Here is a 21459-nt window from a genome sequence, read left to right on the forward strand (position 1 = left end):
TGGTGAATAAGAATATTTATTATTTTCAGTAAATGAACATAGTAAAAAAAGAGAGAAAATAGCAATAATAAAGACACACAAAGAATAAAAGAAAAAGAAAAAAGAAAAAAATACATACATCATCTTACCACTTAATTAATTAAAATTAAGTACCATCCATTTTCATAAACATAGTATTTGACTTCCTCAAATCTCTTCCATCTGAATTTCCAAGTAATTATATGTAGCAGTTTCCAATATCAGTGTTTCAAAAGACCATATCACAGTCCTAATCATTTTACATAACTTTCCTTATCGTACATTTTCTTATTGATAAATTTAATTCCATTTTTATCCTAGGCCTAATTGTTTCTTTCAAGTGATTACATATCTTTAATATTACAATATTTATTCAAGTAGTCTTTAAATTTCTTCCAGTCTTGATGTTCCTCTTCTTTCTGGTCGCAGATTCTCCCGGTGAGATCAGCCAGCTCCATAAATTCCATCATCTTCATCTGCCATTCTTCTACCATTGGTAGTTCTTGGGTTTTCCATTTTTGGCTCTGACTCTTCTTGGCTACGGATGGCGGAGAGATTTGGTTCGCCTAACCTAATTCACCCCTTCTGAAACAATATGAAACACGTTCTCCGAAATTCGCTCTTCCCTGAATTTTTCGATATTTCTTTGTTTATTTTTTTACATATCTACGCCACCTTTCCTCCAAAGGAGCTTAAGGTGGCTTATATGGTTTTCCCACTCCCCATTTAATCTTAAGAGAGATTGACAGGCCCAAGGTCACCCAGTGAGGTTCATGGCCAAGTGGAGATTCGAACCCTGGCCTCTTGTGTCCTAGTCCGACACTCTAACCACTACACACCGATCAGACTTTCAGTGAAATCCTACACTGGTCTACTTAGAAGTCAATCCCATTGAGTTCACTGGGACTCAAAGTAGGCTTTGGTTTGCAATGTGTGTTTTTTTAAAATAAATTTAATAAATTTCAACAAATTATCAAAACAAATCAACTTCATTATTTCCCCCCTTTTCTCCCCTCCCCCCAACAAACCCTCCCTCCCTTCCCCACCAAGACTTCCCTCAGCTCCTCTCTCTGATTTCTCAACTCATTTTGTTCTCTGCATATTGTAAAATTGTATACATCCTTGTATTATCTATCTACTATCTTAACCCTCAATAAATTTGTGTATGTTTATTCAAAACCTGCCAAGGAGTCCCGTTCATCTTGTTGTGGCTTTGGTTTACAACGTTAATCCTTTTTGGTTTGATTTGTTTTTGCTCTCCGAAAAGAAAATGAAAAATGAAATTAATGGATGCTGCACAATAGTGTTCTGGCGCATTCATTCCTATGGCCTTGAGCAACAGAACAATTCTCTACATCCATTATATCTCCGAGTGATCAGATCTCTTTGCTTCCTACCTGAGGCCTTCAGGATCTACTGAAGGGCTGGGGAACCTCAGGATAGGTGGAAATATATGGCCACTTTAACCAGCCCATAAGACTGGCCCTAGCCCCGCCCTCTCTCAATAGGCCACACCCCCTCAGTGGCCCTGCCCTGAACTCTCCTGGAGTGTTTTTGCCTGCCTGGAATGTGTCCTTCAACTCTGATAATGACTCCTGTTTGCCTGAATGAAGGACAGAGAGGTTCGAGTGGCTGTCTAGAAACTACGAGGGCAAAATTTCATTAATTTCTCCCCCCACATTTGCTTCTGTCCCTGCCAGAACTAGCATGTGGCCCCCATAGGGTCATGCAGAAGGTAATGCGGCCCTCAAACTGAGGGGGATTCCCTGTTGCAGGAGATACAGCCGTACCTTGGATCTTGAACGCCTTGGCTCACAAACAAATCGGCTCACGAATGTCCCAAACCCGGAAGAGAGTGTTCTAGTTTCTGAACGTTCTTTTGGAAGCCAAACGTCCGATGGGGCTTCCGCAGCTTCTGATTGGCTGCAGGAGCTACCTGCAGCCAATCAGAAGTCTCTCTTTGGTTTTCAAACGTTTTGGAAGTCGAACAGACTTCCGGAATGGATTCCGTTTGACTTCCAAGGTACGACTGTACCTTACTTTTCCTGCTGACAGGGCTGAATCTTGGAGAAGCTCAAACGAGCAGGAAAACACACTCTGTAACCCAGTTACCATACAAATAAGCATTCAATGAGCCTTGGAACATTTCTCAGTAGAATAATTGAATTCCAGAGTTGGATGGACTCCAGAGTCATCTAGTCCAACCCCTTGGAATGCAGGAGAATCCCTGAAACGGCAACAGATTTTTTCTGCATTTCCATCTCCCCTGGTGTCCACAGGAAAATCAGATTTGCTAGTGGATAATTTTACCAATCCATATCCACCCAAGCTTCTACTGGCTCTTGGGCCCTTTTGGAATAGCAGATTTTTAAGAGAAGTGGTTGATCACGTAGATGCCTTTGCGTCAGTAATCCTCCATTACGAGTTGCAAACCCAGATCGGAAAGCATGATTCCTCCATCGTCGCGGCAGATTAGATCAAACCCAGAGCTTTTCAACTGAAGCTGGGGAGACGTTTAACAGGGCTTTAAACCCCCAAGCTAGCCCATTAATGTCAAAGGAGCTTTATTGATTTATGACCCACTGTCTGAGCCAAAACAAGAGTCGAAGAAGATCTCAGAATCAGAGCTAGTGAGAGACTAGAAGGTGGGAGAGACTGACACCCACCTATCAGACCACACTTTCATTCTGAAATCAATGGAGATTGAGAACCTGTGTTTGTTCATTTCCTACACAGCCCTCCACACACAGTCTGCATTCCTCCGCACTCCCCGAAAAGTGATTTTTGAGAAACTGGTTTCATTGTGAAAATGAAATGTGGACAACTGAATTTAGATTGGCAAAATGAGAAACTGACAAATTTGCCCATCGGCCTACTCTCCTCTACAAAAAGAATTTGCCAGGACCTTTAAAAAGTTGCAGCCTCTGACCAGTTATGCCTCAAGTACCCTAAATCTATACAGTGGTACCTCAGGTTAAGTACTTAATTCGTTCCGGAGGTCCATTCTTAACCTGAAACTGTGCTTAACCTGAAGCACCACTTTAGCTAATGGGGCCTCCTGCTGCCACTGTGCTGCTGCTGCATGATTTCTGTCCTCATCCTGAAGCAAAGTTCTTAACTTGAAGCACTATTTCTGGGTTAGTGGAGTCTGTAACCTGAAGTGTATGTAACCTGAAGCGTATGTAACCCGAGGTACCACTATACTGATGAAAAACCAATTGACAGAAATCTCAGAATCACAGACCCCTGAGGACCAAGAGACCCTGAGAGATCATCCACCACCAAAAAAAACCCCGCCCATAAACAAATCCTCATTCTGCTGTGACACTCACTGGATAATCTTGACCAAATGGGCTCTCACAGCCTCACCTACCTTGCAGGATTGTTATTGGGGGGGCATAAAATGGGAGAGGGGAAGAGGTACACCAGGGGTGAGGCACCTCAGGTGCAGAGGTAGAGACCATGCCCCTTGATGCTCATGCTCTGCACCCTCTTCAAGAGCGCATGACTGGCCAGAATGTGTCTTTCAACTGTGATGAGAAGGCAACGAAGGCTTTAAAAGTAGATTAAACACAGGCCCGTCTTACCCATAGAGGCTAGTGGCGCGGGGCACCAGGGCGCCAAGTTCTGGAAGGCACCAGGCGAGAGTCCAGGGAACACTAAACAAGCGCACTGAGTGAGCGAGGGTGTGCGTGCTGCTCCCACCGAGTGTCGGCTCGTTTTCCCCCTTTTAGCCTGCAGGCGCCAAATTCTGTGGGGCGCCAGAAAACGCTTAATATTCCACCCATTCTCTACAAATCATGTTCTTGCTAATAAAGAGTTAACGATTATTTGCACAGTGTGATTTATTGCTGACTGGCTCCTGACAGCCACCCAGGAAGAGTGCAGAAAGGGAAACCCATAATGTAGCCCTGTGAATAATTGGCAGGCGCCAAATTCTGTGGGGCACCAGAAGGCTAAAAGGGAAAAGGGGGAAAACCGAGCCGACGTTTGACGGGAGTGGCGCATGCGCCCTCACTCGCTTGGCGCAGGCCCGCTCAGTGTGCTGCCTGCCATGGCCACTGCAGCACGAAGCGGCCAGCTGAGCCAGGAGGCGTCGCGTCCAGCCTCCGCCTCTTCCCCGCTGGAGGAGCTGCCCTCCAGCCGCTGCCCGCCTCCTCCAGCCCTAAAAGAAAGGTCTAGGCAACACGATGACCATATGCATACGTAATAGACAACTTTTATAGAATTCCTTCAAATCACAAAAAGTTCAAAATGAAATCTTTAGTATCAAAGTCTCTGAAAATCTTTAAATGAAGCGAGGTGCCAAACTTTGTATGGTAGAATTCTTCGTCAGCGTAGTGGATGGATATAGAATGCTTCATAAACCCATCTTATCTCGCATGAATGTATATAAATGAAAATATCAAATGCTGTGGAACAGTGCTCATGTAATAATGTAGTCACTGCTGTGAAGCATTCTATATCCACCCCCACGCTGACGAAGAATTCTACGAAACAGTAGTCAATATCCGGAATTACTGTTCAGTGTTGGACATCCTGTTGAATACAGAAAGCAGAAAGCTTCACAGCTTGTCTTCCACCGTACAAAGTGTTGGTCTGCACAAATCATGTTCTTGCAAAGAAAGAGTTAATGCCTATTTGCACAGTGTGATTTACTGCCAACCGGCTCCTGACAGCCACCCAGGGAGGGAGCAGAAAGGGAAACCCACAATGTGGCCCCGTGAATAATTATCATCCATTGTTTTAATTGGAAGGTGTGATAGCATAACTTCTAATCTGGCATGCCCCCTTATCTCTTCAGCTACAGATGACAAAAGTGTTTCCAGAACTCCACTTTCCCTGGTGGTGAAGTTATTCTGGAGTCTCTGCTAGTTAACAAAGCTTTTCTCACGAATTGCCACCCGCAGAACCTGAAAGAGGAACAGAAATCTGGGCAGGGTTGGCATTTTTATAGCTATGAACCTGCCTCGCCTCAAAAAGGATATTGTCAAGTTGGAGAAGGTTGAGAAAAGGCTACCAAAATGATAGAAGGGATGGAGCTACTCTCCCCATGAAGAAAAGTTGCGGCGTTTGGTATTTTTTTTAGTTTGAAGAAAAGGAGAGTAAGAGGATATTTTATATAAGCTCATTTTAAAAAAATTCATGGCATGGAGAAATGGAATAGAGAAAAGCATTTCTCTTTCTCTCTCTAACAACAGAACTTGTGGACATCCAAGGAAGATAAATGCTGGAAGATTTAGGACAGATAAAAGAAAGTTAGACCATGGAACTCCCTGCCACAGTAAGAGCCAAAAACCTTTAAAAGAGCAATAGACAAATTCATGGAGACAGATTAGACAAATCCATTCTTGTTCATTTCACTTTCTACAACCAATTTGGGCAATTTTGTCTAAAATCCCCAGGTCCCCGGAGACCTTCTGGCGGCTTGCAAAGTGGAGTAAGATTATTTCAAAATGCCATTGTCGCCTACAGCTTTAATGGCCCCGTGGGCATGGCGCACTTGGATTCAAGCTGCACTTGTGCTCAGTCATGAACCACACTTTTCACTGACAAAAAGCAATGCCAAGGCAGTTCACAACATAATAGAAATAATATGTAGTTTTAGGGAGGGGACCACACTCTGTAAATGTGTACATGGGACTGCAGTTGTGATGAAAGAGAAGAGCTCTAAGCAAGAATGTGACGCTAAACATAAATCTTGGTGAGATCCAACGTTAGACAGGCTCAGAGCAGACCCACCAAAACCAAGTGACATCCACTGATGTGAATGGGTCTACTCTGACCTAGAAGTAAGCATAGTGGAGGCTGATCGATGAGGATTAATGGGACACTGCCAGGGTATGTCATTTTAGAGGGTGAAGCTTAACTTTTGTAAATTACTTCAGTGGCAGGTCTTAAAAATGCATATTTTTTTTTGGTGTGAGGAATTCAAATCTGCTATTATTATTGTGCTTGGACAACATTTCGCTTGGTAAGTGTACGTTTGATGAAGAAGCACAAAAACTGCTTTCGGAAAGCCAAAGAATTTTAATTTCATCTTCTGAAAAAGTCAGGTAATGCTAAATAAATAAATAAATAAATAAATATGTTTATATGCTGCCCATCTGAATGGGTTGTGCCAGCCAATTTGGGCACCTTCCAACAAATTAGAAACATTAAGCACAGTAAAGCATCAAACATTAAAAACTTCCTGAAATAAAATGATGATGATGATGATGATAACTGCAAGTACTTGGTAATCATTCTTGATGATTTATATGCCATTTTACACACGTTTTACTTCCCAAGCAAAACTAAATTGGATTAATTTAAGCAAAATATCTTACAAATTCTCAAGTCACATTACAACTTTTTAGCACTCCTCATTTGGGGAATCCGAAAGCTGAAAAATTCAGCACGCCCTACAATTGCCCTGCCCTCATCCAGACCCCACCTGCCTGTCTTCTTACACTCAGACCATCGGCCTGCCAGCTTTTCCCACCTTAGTCTCAGTATTTTCCCTTGCACAACTCAGCAGGGAGGAGGACAATGTCTCTGCCTGTCATCGGCTCTGGCGTGTGATAGGAATTTTGAGGTCTTAGATATATGGTAATGTTCATAAGCATACCAACCAAGTACGTACATAGATCAGCACAGGAAGACCGACCTGGGACCACTTTGATTCCTAAACTGACCAAATCTTTTCTCTACAAGGTCAAAATGGAAAAGCCTCCCCATTGTCTTTTCCTTCACAAATCCTGTCTTAAGGGTATGTCTGTGTTTGAATAGGGTGTGAGCCTGTGACCTGGCCCAGGAACTAAGTATTTATCATTACAAAAGAATGGCCAGGCTCCCCAGGCAATCCAATCAAGTAACCTGCCAGACAGGAGAAAAATGACATTCAAATTTCTGTTTTAGACCGCCTTTTCTGTGACGTAGGTATGATGTATCTGAGGGGTGGTCTTAGGTTACACCCCTTCTGTGATGTATGTATGTATGATGTTTCTGGGGGTGGTCTTGATCTACAGGGTGGCAATTTCAAAAGTCTTTATAAGGCCTTGCGTGCCATTTTTCGGGGTTCCTCCTCTCTCCTGCGTGTGAGGGGAGCACCCTGTTGCAACAGATAAATAAAGATCAAGCTTACTAGCTGCTTTGCTTCTCAATATTCTCTGGTTGGCCTCTGTTATCTTCTCCTACCAATAGGTAACCTATGTAAGGACTCTATATGGGCTCTTGGATACCCCATAAGGGAAAAGGGCAATTTTTGTTTAAAACAGGCGCCACCTACTGTTGGCCTCCTTGCCTTCCGCCCAATGGGCATAAGCTGTTGCTGGAGTGTGCCTGTAACCCTGAACCCACTCACCTGGCCAGAAGCCCCACCTGGGACCTACCTCTGAGCACACATGGCCAGGATTGCACCATACGTCCAACTCAATGGACGAGAACCATTTTTGATGAGAAAATAGGCCCAGGATCGTACCGCGAAAGAGTTGTGCATTGCCACTGCCAAATGAAACATAGCAATCGCCTTTTCAAATGGATGTGGAAGAACTGAAGTCTGGTCATTTTCAAAGTCACAAAACTTTCAGGCCTCTGCCTTGAAATATATACTTAAAATAAAAATAAACTACCCATCTCCCTTCCACTTGCTGCTTAATAAAATAATGTTGACGTTTTAAATGGCAGACATTTCCCCTCTCTGTGTGAGAAAAAATGCTTGAAGGACACAGTGGAAACGCAAGTTCACTCCAAGATCCAGCATTTGGCTTCCAAGAAATCACTGTTTATTTATGTAGAATTATGCAAACACTTTCCATTCATGAGGTTGCAGTGTCATCAGTCGGAGGCTTTAAAACGGGAGATAAAGAAGCTCAAATCACTCCCTCCAACAACCTCCCTCCATCCACCCACGGAAATTGCTTGCAAAAAGTGCATATTAGACAGTGAACAATAATGCATATCTCAAGATAAGTGCATGCAAAAGGCAGAGGGGTTTTTTCCCTGCAGACTTCTTAAAAATGTGAACTGATGCAGGAATGGGGTGAATGGAAACAGCAGATAGTTAAATTATGGAACTTGCTTCCACAGGAGGCAGTGATGCTCACCTGTTTCAATGGCTTCAGAAGAGGATTAGATAAATTCCTGGATGACAAAGCTGTGCTCTTCCTCCATGGTCAAAGGGAGCAACACTTCTGGGTTTTTTATGATAATCTTTATTAGTTTTTTAGTTACATACTATACCTGTTGTCTTTGCCCATGGAGTTTTCTTGACAGGGATACTGGAGTGGCTTAGTGATGTACAGAAGTGAGAGCTGGACCATAAAGAAGGCTGATCGCCGAAGAATGGATGCTTTTGAATTATGGTGCTGGAGGAGACTCTTGAGAGTCCCATGGACTGCAAGAAGATCAAACCTAACCATTCTGAAGGAAATCAGCCCTGAGTGCTCACTGGAAGGACAGATCCTGAAGCTGAGGCTCCAGTACTTTGGCCACCTCATGAGAAGAGAAGACTCCCTGGAAAAGACCCTGATGTTGGGAAAGATGGAGGGCACAAGGAGAAGGGGACGACAGAGGACAAGATGGTTGGACAGCGTTCTCGAAGCTACAAACATGAGTTTGACCAAACTGCGGGAGGCAGTGGAAGACAGGAGGGCCTGGCGTGGTCTGGTCCAGGGGGTCACGAAGAGTCGGACACGACTCAACGACTAAACAACAACAAGAACAACATACATACATACACATATTACATTACATTTTACATTTGTACTTGCTCCTAAGAGCTGACTTCCCTCCTTCCTTCTTCTGGTTTTTTTATGTCGTCTCTAACTTTTCGCATTGTCTTTATCCATTTTGTACATAATTGTTCTTCTTCCGCTTTTGTCCATAAGATGTCTGTAAACAAATAAATCCTTTTATATATACAATTCTTGTTGTCTGTCTATATTCATTTACAAATACTGTTAGTTACATTGGTCACATTATACACTTTTACTTCTTGTTATTATTATTGTCCAATAGATTTCTTTGTATTTTCCCATTATGGGGTTTATTTCATTTCTACTTGTTTCACTATTTCACCTTATCTTTCCTATATATGACATAAATTTTTCCCATTCTTTTTGGAATGTTTCATCGCCCTGTTGCTCCTGTAGGCCAATCAGGTCACTGATTCACTTCCTCCAAGAGCCTGATTGGCTGCTCCTGCTGGCCAATCAGGTCGCTGATTCACTTCATCCAGGAACCTGATTGGCTGCTCCTGCAGACCAATCAGGTCGCTGATTCACTTCCACCTGGAACTGGATTGGGTGGCTCCTGCAGACCAATCAGACTGCTGCTTTTTGGATCCTATTGTTCTGGGATTCGGCTCAGTACAGTGGTACCTCAGGTTACATACGCTTCAGGTTATATACGCTTCAGGTTACAGACTCTGCTAACCCTGAAATAGTGCTTCAGGTTAAGAACTTTGCTTCAGGATGAGAACAGAAATTGCGCGGCAGTGGAACAGGGGCAGCAGGAGGCCCCATTAGCTAAAGTGGTGCTTCAGGTTAAGAACAGTTTCAGGTTAAGTACGGACCTCCGGAACGAATTAAGTACTTAACCCGAGGTACCACTGTACATAACAAACCCCCAAGGGCCATCTAGTCCAACCTCCTTCAATGCAGGAATATTTAAGGATACCTGACAGATGGCCATCCAACCTCTGTTTAAAAACCTCCAACAGAGTCCATCTTCTGAGGGGATTCGTTCCACCACTGAACATCTCTTACCGTCAGAAAGATCTTCCTATTGTTTAGCTGAATCTCATTTCTTGCCATTTGAGTCTTTGGTTTGGGTCTTCCCCTCCAGGAGCAGCAGAAAACAAGCTTACTCCATCAAATATCTGTTGTTGTTTTTTAAAATAATTTTTATTAACTGGCCAATCACATCAAATTAAATCACATCACATAAATTCCAAATTACAAAGCCAAATTTTTAAATTTTGTTGGGGGAACCCATACTTCAAGATCCAAAGGGGGATTCAGGTCATCTTCTTATTACTGCGTTAATGTCCAAATCAGTCCCAATCAGTCCAAACAAAATTCATAATTCTATCCAGTCTTATCTTGGTGTTTCCACATCATATCTTGTTCCTATAATTTCTATTTTTCCTTTACGATCTCTTCTGTTAGTCTCCTTAAGCCGATAAGCAAAATAATAATCCTGTGTGGATTTCCCGTTCCTCCACTAAGTCCAGATGGTTTCCATATATCTCCTTCGTAGATAACATCGCTCTTTCCATCATAAATTTGGCATTTGTCGCTCTTAAGTCCCACCGAGAAGTTGATCCACGATATGTAAACAACTCTATTTCTCTCTTTCTCCTCCCAGACCCAAAGCTCCAACAATGCCTCCCAAAATGGCGACGGCATTTTTAACTGCGTCATTCCAAAACTCTTAGCTTTCCAGCTTCATCTTGAAACATTGCTTTGGTTCGAAAGTTTATCTCCACACAGCCTTATACTCCATCAAATATCTGAATGCCTATGATATCACTTGTCATTCAACTCTTCTCCAGGCTAAACATACCCAGTTCCCTCAGCCGTTCCTCCTAAGGCCTGGTTCCTAGACCCTTACCATCTTGGTCGAGGACAGAGGAGATTTCGGCACAACGCTTGGTGGATTGGGTCCACGCAAGGGGAGGGGAGGGAGCAAATGGGCAGCAGTAAAGAGAACAGTTTGTCCGAGGGAACTCCAGAATGTGGAAGCACCACTGGCCGGGCGCCTGCCTAAATATTGTATTTCCCCCCCCCCCTTTCCAGCTGAATCTTTAATTCATGGAGGAGACGAAGCACGTTTCCTCTCCAAATAAGGCTGAAATTCCTCTCTGGAGATTTGGGGGATGACTTCTTCATGAGGTCTCCCGTTGCGAGCCAGTTCGGCCAGAGGTCTCGCCAGCACTACAGGGAATTATTGCCTTGGTCTCTGCAGCAACATCCTTTGCAAACAGTTTTGCTCCCCACCACCTCCCCCTCTGAGATTTCTCATTCTCTGGAGTCCGTGTCCGGTCCATCAGCCGAGAGCTGCTTATGGTCTAATTATCCCTTCTCTCTGGAAGCTGGCAGGGAAAGGCACGAATTAGCAAGGATGTTTGTCAACCAAAGCATGGCCCTAATGACATTAAAAGGCTTCTGCAAGAGCGGCTGGTGGGCAGCGATGAGAGATAATGATGCCATCAAGGCCGTGGGTAGATGAAAGGGGCTCTTTGCTGGGAATGTGCCAGCCAGCTGGACAGATGGTCTCTGCCTGGCTCCTGCAACTGGGAGCCACTGGCTTAAAAGCAGCTGTGCTTTCAGGGAGTGGGAAGCCAGAATGGAGAATATCCCACCATCAGGCATCAGGAATTGGGGAGCAAGCGAAGGAGATGATTCATTAGCACTTCCCGCTGCATTCATTCCTTGCATTTGTTGTTGTTGTTGTTTAGTCGTTTAGTCGTATCCGACTCTTCGTGACCCCCTGGATCAGGGCACGCCAGGCCCTCCTGTCTTCCACTGCCTCCCGCAGTTTGGTCAAACTCATGCTGGTAGCTTCGAGAACACTGTCCAACCATCTCATCCTCTGTCGTCCCCTTCTCCTTGTGCCCTCCATCTTTCCCAACATCAGGGTCTTTTCCAGGGAGTCTTCTCTTCTCATGAGGTGGCCAAAGTACTGGAGCCTCAGCTTCAGGATCTGTCCTTCCAGTGAGCACTCAGGGCTGATTTCCTTCAGAATGGAGAGGTTGGATCTTCTTGCAGTCCATGGGATTCTCAAGAGTCTCCTCCAGCACCATAATTCAAAAGCATCAATTCTTCGGCGATCATCAATTCTTCGGTGATCATCCTTGCATTTATATTCATTTAATTCATGAAATTTACTTTTATTGTAGAAAAAGCCTCAAAGCGGTTTACGAAAAAGATAAAAGTTGTCACTTAAAGATGGACACCCATAATTTAAAACGTACGGAAGCCTGTGTGTGTGTGTGTGTGTGTGTGTGTGTGTGTGTATATATATATAATTAGTTTTTTAACATATCATTTCCAACATTCATATAACATAACTTATACAATATTTTTGACTTCCGTCAACACCTCTGATGATTTTCCGTTCTTTATCACTTATTCTGCATTTCTTAATTTCTCTTCTACTCTTAATTATCCCTAATAATTCTTCTCTTAGTCTTTCTTGTAATATTTCACATAATCCTCCATACAAAACTTCTTGCAATCCTACTAGCGTAATCTGTCCATTACAATTACTTTTCAAATAATTCATATATTTACTCCAGTCTTCTAAGAATCTCTGGTCCCGCAGGTTTCGAATCCTTCCTGTTAATTTATCTAATTCTGCATAGTCCACTAAAACATACGGAAGGTTTAAACCACAATAGAATAAATTAAAACCAATTGAAACTCCTACAAACTTTCTAAACATCTGGGAAGGCTTGACTAAATAAGAATGTCTTTAGTAGGTGCTGAAAATAATGCAGCAGAGGAACATACCCTGAGCCTCTTGGACTTGCCAATCGGCAGGTCGGCGGTTCAAATCCCCATGACAGAGTGAGCTCCCATCACTCTGTCCCAGCTCCTGCCAACCTAACAGTTCGAAAGCATCCCAGTGCAAGTAGATAAATAGGTACCACTGCAGCGGGAAGGTAAACGGCGTTTCCATGAGCTCTGGTTTCCGTCACGGTGTTCTGTTGTGCCAGAAGTGGTTTAGTCCTGCTGGCCACATGACCCGGAAACTGTCTGTGGACAAACGCCGGCTCCCTCGGCCTGAAAGCGAGATGAGCGCTGCAACCCCATAGTCGCCTTTGACTGGACAATTATCCAGGGGTCCTTTACCTTTATACCTATATCAATAGGCAGGGAGTTCCAAAGTGTCAGTTCTGCCACACTGAATGATTGAATACCCAAAGGTACAGTGCAGGTCTTATGTGACACTTGTTACAGGTAGGTAGCCGTGTTGGTCTGCCGTAGTTGAAACAAAATAAAAAAATTTCCTTCCTGTAGCACCTTTAGAGACCAACTAAGTTTGTTATTGATATGAGCTTTTGTGTGCATGCACACTTCTTCAGGTACATCACATGACCTTAAGAACTGTGCATGCACACAGAAGTTTTTCGGGATCTCTTTACCAACGATGCTTAACAAAAACGCTTCTGGCTTTAAAAAAAATGTTGTTCCAAAGATTTTTTTTTCCAGCTCATCATAGACAAGGCCCCAGAATTCTCTTATTTTCCTACACGTCCACCACATGCGGTACATGTCTCCATTACTTTCCCCACACCTCCAACAGATACTCGCGATATTTTTATACATCCTGGAAAACCTTGACGGGGTAAGATACCATCTATACTCCAACTTTAGCATGTTCTCTTTAATATTGTAACACGCCGTAAAATTTATAATTGTTTTCCCCAAAGGTTTTCCCATTCTGCCAACATTATAGGACGACCAATATCTTGTGCCCATCTGATCGTAACTGCCTTGACCTCCTCCTCCTTGACTTCCCGGTACATTCTTGAAATAGTCCTAGCTTTATTATTTAGTCATTGCTTTTCAAATTGCGAGGGCTCGTTGTCAAATCCGTTCTTTTTATCCAGTTTATATTTCTCATAAATTTGATGGTATTCCAGCCAACCTGAGAGCTGCTTTGAGCAAAATCAGTGTTATGAGATCACCAGGCGAGTTCATGTTTGGGAGATAGGAAGCTGCCATATTCTCAGACCATGGGAGTCAATTCCTGGTGGGGCCAAGGTCCCTTTGCCCCCTCCCCAATAAAATATTGGCTCCATCTCCTCTTTTTTTCCAGACTAACTTCCTCTGCTGTTCCTCATAAGGTTTGGTTTCAGGGCAGATAAAAGAAAATACCGTATTTTTTGCTCTATAAGACTCACTTTTTCCCTCCTAAAAAGTAAGGGAAAATGTGTGTGTGTGTTATGGAGCGAATGCAGGCTGTGCAGCTATCCCAGAAGCCAGAACAGCAAGAGGGATTGCTGCTTTCACTGCGCAGTGATCCCTCTTGCTGTTCTGGCTTCTGAGATTCAGAATATTTTTTTTCTTGTTTTCATCCTCCAAAAACTAGGTGCGTCTTGTGGTCTGGTGCGTCTTATAGAGCGAAAAATACAGAATTTATTCACACAATGCATAGTTGAAACTGTGGAACTCCCTATCACAGACCACCTACCTAAAGGTAAAGGTACAGGGACCCCTGACCATTAGGTCCAGTCGTGGATGACTCTGGGGTTGCGGCGCTCATCTTGCTTTATTGGCCGAGGGAGCCGGCGTACAGCTTCTGGGTCATGTGGCCAGCATGACTAAGCCACTTCTGGCGAACCACAGCAGCGCACGGAAACGCCATTTACCTTCCCGCCGGAGCGGTACCTATTTATCTACTTGCACTTTGACGTGCTTTCGAACTGCCAGGTAGGCAGGGGCAGGGACCGAGAAACAGGAGCTCACCCCGTCACGGGGATTCGAACCGCCGACCTTCTGATCGGCAAGCCCTAGGCTCTGTGGTTTAACCCAGGTGGCTTTAAAACAGTTTGGAGAAAAGGGCTATTGAAGGCTACTAGCTTTGATGGCTATGATCTCACCCCACAGTTGGATACAGCAATGCTTTTGAATACCAGTTGCTTGAAGCCGTAGGAGATGAGAGAGCTCTTGTGCTCGGATCCTGCTTGCGGGTTTTCCAACAGAGGCATCTTGTTGGCCACTGTGAAAACAGGGTGCTGGACTACAGTAGATTTGCCATTGGCCTGATCCAGGAAGCTACCATATTTTTTGCTCTATAAGACACACCTTTTCCCTTCTAAAAAGTAAGGGAAAATGTGTGTGCATTTTATGGAGCGAATGCAGGCTGCGTGGCTAAGCCAGAAGCTAGAACAGGGAGAGGGAGCGCTGTGCAGCGCTCCGTCTTGCTGTTCTAGCTTCGGGGTTAGCGGCGCAAAGCCTCCGCAGGGCAGTGGGGTGCCTTCATCCTGCTGCCCTCCGGAGGCTTCACAGGCTGCCCCAGAAGCCTCCACAGGGCACAGGGATGAAAGCTCCCCATGCCCTGCAGAGGCTTCGCGCAAACCTATCCCAGTGGCTATCCCAGAAGCCAGAACAGCAAGAGGCTATCCCAGAAGCCAGATCCCTCTTGCTGTTCTGGCTTCTGGGATTCAGAAATTTTTTCGCCTTATTTCCTCCCCCCCAAACTAGGTGCGTCCTATCATCTGGTGTGTCCTATAGAGCGAAAAATACAGTTTTCTTGTGTTCTTCTTTCTGTCTAAGCCGACGTGACGGCACTGAGTCCTAATGCAGGGAGATCCGAGGAAAATCAACAAAGCTCTGATAGTTTACAGCAGCGTCTGATTATAAATCGTGTTTCCAAAGATTTCTTTATACATATATATATATATATATAGCAGCGATGGGAACAAGGGGGAGCCTTGCTAGGCAGAGCCTGGGAACCGGTCATGTGATGTTTTTAAAAGTGTAACCTTGGGGGTCCCGGAATGAGAAAAGGAAAACTGGGGGAAAGTCATCGGAGTTGAGCCTCTTTAACTTTTCACACGACTCGAAAAGGAGATTGTAGAGCTGGAGAAGGTCCAGAAAACGGCAACTGAAATGATCGAGCTGCTCTCCACTGAGGGAAGCTTGCAACTGAATTGTGCTTGGAAACATCCTGGGAGCCAATGTGGGTTTTTCAAGACCCGTGTTATGTGATCTTGGCGGCTGCTCCCAGTCACCAGTCTAGATGCCGCATTCTGGATTAGTTGTAGTTTCCAGGTCACCTTCAAAGGTAGCCCCACGTAGAGCACATTGCAGTAGTCCAAGCGGGAGATAACCAGAGCATGCACCACTCTGATGAGACAGTCCGTGGGCAGGGAGGGACTCAGCCTGCGTACCAGGTGGAGCTGGTAGACAGCTGCCCTGGACACAGAATTAACCTGCGCCTCCATGGACAGCTGTGAGTCCAAAATGACTCCCAGGCTGCACACCTGGTCCTTCAGGGGCACAGTTACCCCATTCAGGACCAGGGAATCCTCCACACCCGCCCGCCTCCTGTCTCCCCAAAACAGTACTTCTGTCTTATCAGGATTCAACCTCTTATATTTTACCTGCAAGGAATGTTAAATAGCTGGAGTCACCGCTGGAAGGCATAGGAGGGAGACTGCTGAAGAGGCCAGAGGCCACCTGGGCGTCTCTTAGTGCAGACCGAAGTCACTGAGTCTGAGTTTCCACAGCCACCATTCACCACGAACCACCACTGGCAACAACAATGGCAGATAAGTTCTATGTTTACGGTAATATTTTATCCTCTTGCTTCTGCTATTTTAAACGTGCATTTGACTTCCATTAGCAATGTTTTATTTTGAAATGGTTAAGGTAATTTTGGTTAACTTTGCTGTGCTCGAAGTGCATACTGTAGTTGACCTTTGTAATGTTTTATTTTGATATCTTTACGATAATTGTATCCTGTTAAGGACATTACTTTGAATGTATACTTTACATTTGACTTTCTTCAGTAATGGTTTGATGTTGTAATGGGTTGCAAACTGCTATGAGATTCCCCCCCCCCCTTAAAAATATAAAACAGTATAGAAATGAAATGAATCACTGTAATAGGAACTGTTTTAAGCTTGTTGTTGTTTAGTCGTGTCCGACCCTTCGTGACCCCCTGGACCAGAGCACGCCAGGCACTCCTGTCTTCCACTGCCTCCTGCAGTTTGGTCAAACTCATGTTGGTAGCTTCAAGAACACTGTCCCACCATCTCGTCCTCCGTTGTCCCCTTCTCCTTGTGCCCTCCATCTTTCCCAACATCAGGGTCTTTTCCAGGAAGTCTTCTCTTCTCATGAGGTGGCCAAAGTCTTGGAGCCTCAGCTTCACGATCTGTCCTTCCAGTGAGCACTCAGGGCTGATTTCCTTAAGAATGGATACGTTTGATCTTCTTGCAGTCCATGGGACTCTCAAGAGTCTCCTCCAGCACCACAGTTCAAAAGCATCAATTCTTCGGTGATCAGCCTTCTTTTTGGTCCAGCTCTCACTTCCATACATCACTACTGGGAAAACCATAGCTTTAACTATACGGTCCTTTGTTGGCGAGGTGATGTCTCTGCTTTTTAAGATGCTGTCTAGGTTTGTCATTTCTTTTCTCCCAAGAAGCAGGCGTCTCAGCTATTGGGTAGTCGGGTAATATCTACAACTCAGAACAACTGTATTTCTGTACCGGCACTTCAAGCTGCATAACTAGTTCCCTCGCTGCCTGGCAATTTGGGTAAATAAGCATTTTTAATTCCTTTATGATGACATCTGTTGATGTTTCTATACTGGCAGTGCAATAAGCAGCACGGCACATGATGCTTTTGTGATCACACTTGAAGGATGTCAGGGTTACTTGTAAATGCATGAGCAGATTCTTAAAATTTTTTGCCCTCCATTTAAAAAGTTTTAGTGAGTAAGAGGGCGAAACCTAAAGCAAACACACCAGCCCACTAGTGGGTTCTGGCGCTGTTCACCAGCTGGTGGCTGGCTTTTGTTCAAAAACAAGACTAAACAATGTTGAGTTAATGTCAACCATTAAGGTTTTACTTTAAATAAAAATTGCACAAGCGACCCGATTTAGATATTACGCAGGGCATTGCGAGAGCACTTTGGGAATCGCTGTTTAGGTTGGCAGCTGCCAAGGGACCAGCAACATGTGCTGGAAGAAAGGGCTAAAAGGATTTCAGGAATGAGAGAAAAAAAGACTTAAACACAAGCCAGAAACCAGGTAGCTAGTCTGCCATGCTGAACAAAGCGGGAAATCCAGCTGTCCTCTGATGGGAATTGTAGTCCAAAACATCTGCAAAGCACCAGGTTGGCAAAACCAGGGCTACGCATATTCCTGACACGGTTTCATTCTTTGGAAACCACAGCGGCAAAATATTTGGATTATTTTTTTTAACAGAGAAATCTGAGGGCTTCCTTGGACAAAAAACAAGGACACCAGCCAGGAATACCAGAGCAAAACAGCAGCCAGTAGGTTTGGTCTTTATTGAAGACTGTTGCGACAGGACTCCCACCTGCCACCAGGTGGAACAAGATGGAAGCCCTGAACAAAAGAGAACCCAAACTTTTATAAGCTGCTAATTCCCATGTTACACCCCCCCAAAACTACATCACGGTTACATCATGAAAGGGGAGGTCTAGTGGCAGTAATCTGAGCATCCTGGACCCTGCCCCATGGTTCACCTTGCCCTCCACCAAACACCCATCAAGTGGAACAAAAGAGATATTTACATTTCCCTGTTTCACAGTCAAGTTAATTACACCCTTTTGTCTTCATCTGGGATTATCACTGAGGCAGAGGGGCTGCTGAGTAGTTGAGCTCACATGTCTATATGAATTTCTGAAGTTTTCCCAGTGAGCCAGTACATAGCCAGTACATAGATACATTTATCAGTGAATTCTTACATTTGGTATCGTGCAGCAAAGGCCCTTTGAATAGATAGGAAGAAACTGTGATGAAGTGTTTTGTGAGGACAAGTCACAAAAGCGATTGTGATGATTTTGCTAGTGGGCCGCATGTGCATGGTATCTGCTGGAGGGGCAAACCCCCCCCCAACCTATACATAAATTCCTGCAACATTTTAAAAGATGCAGGAGGAAATGATTAACAACAGGACCCACAAAGGGGTGGAGGGAGGTCCAGGAGATTCCTTGTGTAGTCATCGCACCGGCTATCCACCCCCCAACCAGTCCTCCAGACACCAGCAGGACCTGGGATAGTTACGCTAGGTGTTGCAAGCCACAAGCCAAATGGTAAAAGCTGCCACCACCTCCTTTCCCTGTGCAACCCTCGAATGGGGCTCAAGGAGGAGAATGTCCCTTTGATATTTACTGAGCTGCACAGCCCTGTGTCACTATACTGTGACGCAGACAGAAATCTAACAGGTAGGTGTATCAAATGGTCAGGCACCAGTTTAGCTTCTCTGGGCAAAAGGCACAGAATACAAAAAGGCAAAAGTCCTTTTCTAAATTTATTGAAAAAGCCACTTAGAAAGTAAAAGCTTGCACATTTCTTAAAAGGTTACAAACAAGAAAATAAAAACCATGTACAGTATAGCTAAAAAAGGACGCGGGTGGCGCTGTGGGTTAAACCACAGAGCCTGGGACTTGCCGATCAGAAGGTCGGCGGTTCGAATCCCCACGACGGGGTGAGCTCCCGTTGCTCGGTACCTGCTCCTGCTAACCTAGCAGTTGAAAAGCATGTCAAAGTGCAAGTAGATAAATAGGTACCACTCCGGCGGGGAAGGTAAATGGCGTTTCCGTGAGCTGCTCTGGTTCGCCAAAAGCAGCTTAGTCCTGCTGGCCACAGGACCCGGAAGCTGTACGCCCGCTCCCTCAGCCAGTAAAGCGAGATGAGTGCCGCAACCCCAGAGTCGGTCACGACTGGACCTAATGGTCAGGGGTCCCTTTACATTTACCTTTACAGTATAGCTAACTAAAATATACTCAAAGCAACAGTTCAACCATCATCAAAATCTCTTTGCTGGTCCAGCGCCCTCAGGCGCAAACACCAGGGCTAGGTGGTCTGCCATTTGCATCTGAATTCCCCAAACTTTTTACCCTTGAGAATCCCACTTGGAGAAGAGGCTTAGGTACCAATCGCTGACAAAACAAAACAAATTTTTTCCTTCCAGTAGCACCTTAAAGACCAACTAAGTTAGTTCTTGGTATGAGCTTTCGTGTGCATGCACACTTCTTCAGATACACACTTCAGATACATCGCTGACAATTAATATTAATAATAATATTTATACCCCGCCCATCGAGCTGGGCTTCCCCAGCCACTCTGGGCGGCTTCCAACAAAATATTAAAATACAGTAATGCATCAAACATTAAAAGCTTCCCTAAAAAGGGCTGCCTTCAGATGTCTTCTAAAAGTCTGGTAGTTGTTCTTCTCTTTGACATCTGGTGGGAGGGCGTTCCACAGGGCGGGTGCCACTACCAAGAAGGCCCTCTGCCTGGTTCCCTGTAACTTGGCTTCTCGCAGGGAGGGAACTGCCAGAAGGCCCTCGGCGCTGGACCTCAGTGTCTGGGCAGAACAATTGGGGTGGAGATGCTCCTCCTCCTTCAGACTATTGGCTGATGAGAGATTTGCTGTGCAAAAAAATCAGAATGTGGGGAAAACCATGAAGCCAGTCAACGCCTCCATTCTTATTTCAGCCATTGTGATATATCAGTATATTGCGATGTTTAGCTGGTGATTTTTCACCATGTTAAAAACCAGATATCGCCCTAATGCCTACCCGACTCACGGGATCCATCCCTCGTGGGTCGGATCCTGCCACAAGCCTCAAAGCCTGGCCCAACATACACGAGGAAGTCTACCCGGGGTTCAATTTGACCAAAGGAGGCTGCTTTTTTCGAGGCTTGAGAACGTCTACAATCTACATGCAGTTTATGTTGCTGCTGACCCCCTTACATATCCAGCCATTTCAGTTTGTTTTGGCCGAGTCCTCCTCTCCTCAAAGATAGATTTGCGTACTCTCTCATCCATCCCTATGGTTCCTCCATCAGCAGAAAGGAAAATGTATTAGGCAGAGCGAGATCCCCAGAGCAGATTGAAGGGTGTGCGGAATCAAAGCAGCGTTCCCACACTAATTAAGTGAAATTCATCTTTGGTCCTGACATTTGTGCTCCCTGCTTATTTACTTAAGTTTCCGCCTCTGGTTTCCCCCTAATCTTAGTACATCTCCTCCCTCCCCAGCAGATGAACACTTTTGGACTTCCACTTTCTGTGAGTGGAGTGGTGCGAAGTTCAAGGCCAGCTTTTGCAGAGGAAAGAACGCTGAGGATTTATGGTTCCCTTGGAGCGAACTGCTCTATTTACAAATGTACAGGTTGAGCAGGAATCGTGCGTGTGGGGCTGGGCTGGGGGGAGACAGAGCAAATATATACACCCAGGCAGGATGCTCAAGGTCTGCAACGATGCCCATTCCAAAGCGGTCCTTGAAACTTGACTTTTCTGCAAAAATCAGCTGGTTCGTTTTTTTAAAAAATGTTATTTTCAAATTGGCCAGGCCCAGCTTCACAGACCTTCCAGGGGATCTTATAAATGGATCTACAGTGGTACCTTGGTTCTCAGACTTAATACGTTCCGGAAGTCCATTCCAAAACCAAAGCGTTCCAAAATCAAGGCACGCTTTCCCATAGGAACTAATGCAAAATGGATTAATCCGTTCCAGACTTTAAAAAAACAACCCCTAAAACAGCAATTTAACATGAATTTTACTTTCTATCGAGACCATTGATCCATAAAGTGAAAGCAATAAACAATGCACTGAAGTCACACAATTAATCAATCAATCATTCAGTAGCTGAACTGGGTTCCACACAGACACAAAAACAAACAAAAAGTGCCACAAAAACAAAAACGCAAAATAAATAGCAAAAACAGGCAGACCTCAGCATAA

The 21459-nt window shown here is 44.6% G+C and overlaps 1 long non-coding RNA gene across 1 annotated transcript in view; it reads left to right on the forward strand.

Moving 5' to 3' along the window:
* LOC310766731 overlaps positions 1-7163 on the forward strand; it is a 159208-nt gene extending 152045 nt beyond the window's left edge. The window contains exon 2 of the long non-coding RNA XR_014550393.1: positions 6715-7163. This is a non-coding gene — a long non-coding RNA (uncharacterized lncRNA). The remainder of the gene's footprint in view (positions 1-6714) is intronic.
* Positions 7164-21459: the final 14296 nt, after the last annotated feature.

Source organism: Podarcis filfolensis (assembly GCF_964270895.1).
Source record: "Podarcis filfolensis genome assembly, chromosome: 1".
In the NCBI taxonomy this organism is placed as follows: Eukaryota; Metazoa; Chordata; class Lepidosauria; order Squamata; family Lacertidae; genus Podarcis; species Podarcis filfolensis.